The following is a 7,131-nucleotide window of genomic DNA, read 5'->3' as shown; positions in this document are numbered from 1 at the left end:
TCCTCTATAGCATATTCTATAAGCACCCTTATCAATAGATCCATCCAGGAATGATGCATACCAGATATCTAGAAAAAAACATATGTTCTTCCTAAAAGTGGCAATAACTCTGACATCTCTAATTTCAGCCCTATTGCTATACTTTCCCCCATCTCAAAAATACTCGAAAAGTGCATTCAAACTCAACTCTTTAATCACCTGGTTAAACACCAACTGCTCTCCTCAACTCAGCACGGCTTTAGGCCTGGACATAGCACTAATACCTCCCTTATCTCCTTCCTAGACACAGTTAACAGAGCCCAAGATTCTGGTTCCATAGTATCTGCACTCTTTCTTGATCTTTCAAAAGCATTTGATAGTCTCCCACCCCCTCCTGCTAACCAAACAATCCAAACTGAGCATTTCTCCCCCCCACTCTCCAGTGGTGTTCTGACTATCTCACTAAAAGGCAACAGTCTACTTTCTGGCAATATTGCTTCTCCCCTTTCATAAATGCCAATACAGGTGTACCCCAGGGCTCTACACTAGGCCCTCCTCTTTTCAGTATATTTATCATCGACTTCCATACTACTCTTTCCAGCTCTACTCTAATACAATATGCTGATGATTCCACTATTATTTGCTCTTCTAAATCTGCTTCCCTATTACAATTTACCCAAGAAGCTTTCACCTCAACTGAATCCTGATGTCACAGAACCACCTTGCCCTTAACCCCAATAAAACTAAACTCTTAATCTTTACTCCAACAAAATGCTGCCCAATAAATAGATCTGAACTCTCTGTTCAGTCCCAAAATAATACTATCATTGAAGTTGTTTCCAACACTAAACTGCTTGGTATCATCATTGATGACAACCTTACCTTTGACCTTCATATCCATAACAACATAAAAAAAAAAACATCAAAAATTAGGATCCCTTTATAGGCATAACTACTTTCTTAGTCCTCCTGCAAAAAAGCTCTTGCCTCGGCATTCCTGCTTCCAACTCTCTTATATGGCGCCCCCATCTTTACCAACATACAGTCCTCTCTGAAAACTAAACTCAACTCATGTTACAATAAAATTGCCAAATTTGCTACAAACACCAAATTCTCCACCCACCACTGCACCACACTGCAGGAACTAGGCTGGCTCGAACTCCTCCATCATCTAACATACACATCCACAAACGTATCTACTTCCCAGAAGCCTGCCCATCCCTCACTAGTATACTGACCATGTATCATCCAAATCATCACCTCAGGTCTGAAAACAAAATGCTATTAAATGTCGACAAACCTAAGCTCTCTGCCAGACAGATGCTGTACTCCTTTACTGTCTCTAAGTTATGGAATGATCTTCCCCCTTCACTCAGAGCTATGTGTAACCCTATATCTTTAAAAATTCCCTTAAATTACATCTCGCCTCTCATTAGATATGTACCTGCACCTCCACTAACAACCCTAAAACCTAAACCCCCCTCTCAATATCCATCTCCTCTAAACTCAATATCTACTCTACACTAACTCCTTTCTCCACTATCTATTTTACTTATTAGTTAATTCCTTTATTCTTAGTGTCACTCCTTAAGTGTATGCCTTCCTCACTGGTGTCACCAATGTAATTCCATTGTTCTCAGTTCATTATATACAATCATAGAGTTGTTATATGCTAATGTGTCTTATAAAGCCTGTATTGTTATTTTTTTTGTCTGTATGTAATAACTGTGGAGCTTTTCTCCCCGGGCCTCCACTGAAAATGGGTTCTTCTTACCCAGTGGACTATCCCGGTAATCAAATGCAATAAATAAACAAAATAAATAAATAATCATGTTTACATATTTTTATTTTTTAATTTATTGTGCATTTTCATGTATTTTTTTGTATGCTACTGTAATTTTAAGAGTCATTTATTAGCCTATGAGTTAATCAAAATGCATTTGGGTTATATAAGATCTGTATCTATAATTTTAGACAACTGTTGCTTTAAGAGTTTGGAGCCATGTTTGGCAGTGGAGTTGTCATATGATTTAAAAGCTTATTTAAGTGCAGATTTTAAACTTGGCAAGTTTTATCTGAATAAATCTGTATGCTTTTAGACGAAAGCGCTTACTTGTTTTATATTTTGACTATTAAAGTTCATTTTATATATTTATTGTGCTTTGAGTATTCTCCACCAGAGTTTTCAGCATTATGTATTAGTTTGGTTTATCTGTTGCTCAGTATGATTTTCTAAAATGTTAGAAAAGTAGTAGTAGAGCTGATGGGGAGTACTAAGTGCTTGCAGCCTCATCAATTACCTCTCATCTTTCACCGCTCGTTATATATACTGGACTTATTCAAAAGACAATTGATTTTAAACTCTAACAGGAACAAAAACTCTGTCAGTAATACATTGTCAGTTTCTTGATATAGGCATCCAAGATACTAAATGTGACAGTTAAGTATATGTGTGTTCTTTTATACAGCTAGCAAATTAAACAACTCGAGACTTGTTTTGTTCGTCTTATTTTATTAAAATATACAGTTGCAGAGTATCAAGTAGATATACTGAACAAAAGGAAATAAAATTCTGCTGATCTTGTGATATACAGTGGAAAAGAATGAATGTCAAACATGGGTACAAGGGCCGCATGCAACCAATCATTACAGACACCAGGAACGGTAAAATGCATAGGCTAAAAATGAAAACAAATTATAGTACATGTTATGGGATGCCAACAGCATGTTTACAATTTCCTTTGTAAACTGCCTCTGCTGCCTTTACTAGCTGCATTACATGGAGCTGTGCTAAGGAATGATTTCTGGAAGTATTCTGAATTATAAATTATGAAAACAAAAAGTGCTTCCTAAGTCAGTTTGTGCCCAACCCTTGCATTCTTATTCAGCAGAACAGTCACGAATAATCCAGACACAGGGCAACAGAAAACCAAACAATAGACACCAAGTGCTGGAACACTGCAGTCAGGGTACAGAAGGCCAACCACAGAGCACAGAATGTAGAGACCAATCCCAGAGTAACATGACACAAGGCACAGAACATCAGGCACAGGGCACTAGCATCAGGGAACAGGATGCAACTGAAAGGATGCAGGTACCATATTTTCAGTGTCAGATTCAGAAGAGCAAGATATCAAATAGAGGATGCCAGACTCAGGGCTGCAGAGTGTTAAGTACAGGATGCAGGAGAGGGTATAGAGCATCATTTTCAGACAACAAATTCATGTCAGATTCCAGACACAGGATCTCAGATCCGGGATACAGGGTACCAGACACAGAGTGGCAGAATCTCAGGCACATGATACCAGTTCAGGATGTGGGTTTTCAGACACAAAGCAACACGGCACAATGTGCAGTATATCAAGCGTAGGGTACTGGGTGCCAGACATATGGCAGCAAGACACCAGGAACAAAGCATTAGGCATATAATATGAAACACAGGGCAAAGGATGCCAGTCACAGGACACAGGATGCAGGATATGATGCTCAGGACAGTAAAACATCAGAGGCAGGTCAACAGGACACCAGGTAATGGATGCAAGATGCTTGGCATGGGACTATAGATGCAGGTCAGCAAGATTCCAACACACAGAATACAAGACATGGGGCAGCAGAACATCCAGCATGTGGTTACAGAACAGCAGAAGCATGCAAAAGGGCAAATAGTTATGCATCTTCTGAGTAAACAGGAATATACCCCTCAGTGGCAGGCTTTTTGGGCAAAGTCCTGAAAGTGGTCATTCACTGTCAAAACAATTTCAGTATATATTTCAGATTATACTTAGTCATTTTACTTAAAGACATTAGAATAAAATATTAAAAATGAAGCAGATGGTATACATATTGTGCCTAAACTCTAAAATGGATCGGACACATTTCTGTGGACACCATGCTTTTGGTGTGTCAGGAACAGAAAAGGCTCAGTTTTGTTAATGGCCATCTGTCTGTGTAGCGTGTGGCATGACAAAATACCAAGGTATCCCATTCCCAGTATAGCAAGATATATTTATTTTATGTATTTATTTATTTTTATGTAACTAAATAGGCCTACTCCATAGGATCAGACAGCTGTCTCTGACTTTTGTCATGCAAAGAATACACTGTGCTCATTCTGCATATAGGTACAAGCAGTTTCTGCTGAGTTTAGAGATAGTTTATTTTGTTTTGAACATCTCAGAATTCAGTGATGGGGCTCAGCATGTGTGATTTAGTTTTATTGTTAATATCATTTTTTTCATGGAAGATGTTCCAAAATCACAACTTACTACAGAATGTTTATTTTTGGTACTGATGTTTTCTATGGGTCTTCTCTGTAAATTAACTCACACTGATTTGGTAAGCCATAAATACATATATTTTATGTCTGTTTTGTGAATTTTATATTTGTATAACAGGCTTACTGGATATTTCAAATAATATCAGATCTGATATGAAGAGGTTCGTCCTTGTCAAATAGGACTAATACTTCAGAATTTCAGTCAGATGGCATCTAAGACTTCCTTAACAGAAAATGCCACCTTAGAACTCAAAAAAAAAAACATTTTTTTCATTGTATCTTTGTTTTTTTAGCTATTTTAATGCCTCAGAATCACTCCAAGTGCTTCTTTTACAATGTTGATGTGTTTCTCTCAAAATGGCAGATGATGGGGCCTGGCTTGGTAACGTGAACTTGTTTTCTTGCTTTCATTCCTTCTTCCCAGAACACATTTCAAGTCCTCTTTATATGACTCATGCTAGACATAAGGAAGTGGTGCTGTTTTCTCATGCCATTAAGATTGAATGGCAGGACTGTGAAGCACTGTCATCTAAACACACCTTCTGTAAGGCAGATTCGGAGGCATTAAAATAGCTCAAAAACAAAGATACAATGAAAAAATATGTTTTTTGAGTTCTAAGGTGGAGTTTTAACTTTCTTTAGTTGTCTAAACACCCTATATACTTACTGGTACTTTATTGTCAGCATCAGTACAGTACTCTGAACCTTCATTTGTCTATTCTGCCAATCTCTGAATTTTGTATGCTTCTGCACTTTTATCAAGCCAATGCTTATCTTATTTTTATTAACTTGCCTGTATTCTTTTTCATTTTCTCTGACCCATCATAATTTCTGTGAAGAGATTTTTTTTTCTTTTTCCCAACAGTTTGTGTGTTTTTGGAAAATACCCCATTCCTTGTAATGCCTCTTTTTAAAGCATACCTCTCAACTGTCTCTGATTTTGCTGAATATTCCTGATTTTGCCTCCTATTTTTGCTCTATCCCTCACAAAATTTTTGATTTTCTGGTAAATGACTGAGGATTACAGTCAGTCAGTGATACCAGACATTACTTATTATTATTCATAAAATCCACGGTGTTACACAATTTGCTCTTTCAACTTTTTAAGTGAATTTGAGTAATATATAATATACATTGTCTATGATTTTAGGCCTTTCTCACCCCATTATTTTTTGCTTTATCCCAGATTCTTGAGCAAAGAAACTGAAAGCTATGTTTTACAGTGAGTTTGTTTTGGATACAAGTTTATGAGCAAGTAATCAAAAACAGAATTCCAAAAGACTGCAAATATTTTCCCATTCAAATGTGAGGCAATGCAGTAATTCAATGTCTTCAGGCACTAGCGGCATTGAAGCCTCTAGTAACTTTAAATTTGTAGTCAGTTACATGCCTATGGCATCTTCACAACAGCTTCCAAGTACACTGTAAGCACTGTTACGAGAACTGGATAGCGATAAATCTAAACCAATTTTTTTGAGGAAGTGCTTTTCTGTGATTCGGAATTAATAAAAAATAAACACTGAATTTGTTGACAGGTAATGACCACGTTGGTCACCTTGCATGCCCACTACCCTTTCAGATGTATAAGTAACAGCTCCTTATTAAACAATAGCCTACTTCTTCCTGCACCTCACTAGAACTGATTATATTTGTGTCATGCTTTATTGATTACCTCCACTTTTCTGATTCCATTGATTCCTTATGCAATGTCATGTTACCTTTTTGCTGTTGCCAGTGTTTCAATAGACATGTTTCTTCATCTTACAGTGTTTCTGTATGTACCCCTACTGCTGATAAAGTCATAAGGTGGCTAGGGTGAAACTTACTCCTTCTGTAAGGCTCATGGAGTAGTTGCTGAAGATATTACATACATTTCTTTATTGTTCATACTTAAACATGTATACTGAAATCCTGAGAACAGCAATAGATTACTACTCAACAGGAATGCATCATGACATTGGGGGCTAGTCGTAATGAAAAGGATCAGTAATCATCAGTGATTTATCTGTAATTGTCAATGTTAGCACTCAATTTTTTATTTTTTTTTATTCATCCTTTCTTTGACCAGGTTAGTCCCACTAGGCTAGTGGTCTCTTTTAAGTGGAGACCCGAGGTGGTATTAATACTATTAGGGGAAATTTGACCAGGGCATCAGGGAACTTCCTCTACTGTTTTCAGTAGATACCATGGGATCTTTTATATCCACCTGGGCTACTACCGACTTAAGCAGATGGGAGGTTTTTTTTTGACATCTCATTTAAAGGATAACACATTTACAAGTGCACCCCCCCCCCTTATGCAGCCCTGCAGTGTCAGTAATCCATCCATCTAGTGTGGAAATGGAGCCCATACCCATCTGCACCAAAGACATGTTTGCTACTTGTTGCACTATTGCCAGTTTGGGGCCACTAGTTATGTGTGAGCTAACATTTAATACTAGTGATGTCTAACTGAAGGTGATTTTTTTTTAGTGGAGTTTTATCAGTTAATACAGGTGCTGCATTTTAATTTAGGTCTGGTAGCCATTGGGGAGTCATCTATTAATAATGGTGCTTTTTCTTTAGTTCAGGGTCAGTATTCACTAAAGATCTATCAAATAATCCTAAAGCTGTTATTTAATTTAGAGCCACTGGTTAATATATAGTTATTAATTATACCAAGTCTCAGGATTAAATGGCCATATGCCATTAGGCACCATGTAAGTAGCAGTTAAAACTGGGGCTTCTTATAGAAGGTGGACATCCAATAGTTAACAGGGATGTGCTAAGCAATACTGTACATTATAAATTAAGCATATGTAGTTATCATGTAATAACAACAGTAGTAACTGTAATGGAGGAGAAATCATTAGATAAACTCTATTTTGGGACTTATGT

The sequence above is a fragment of the Protopterus annectens genome, chromosome 9.part0 (genome assembly GCF_019279795.1).
Source record: "Protopterus annectens isolate FY-2018-M chromosome 9.part0, PAN1.0, whole genome shotgun sequence".
Lineage (NCBI taxonomy): Eukaryota > Metazoa > Chordata > Ceratodontiformes > Protopteridae > Protopterus > Protopterus annectens.
Note: the sequence above shows the minus strand (reverse complement) of the source record.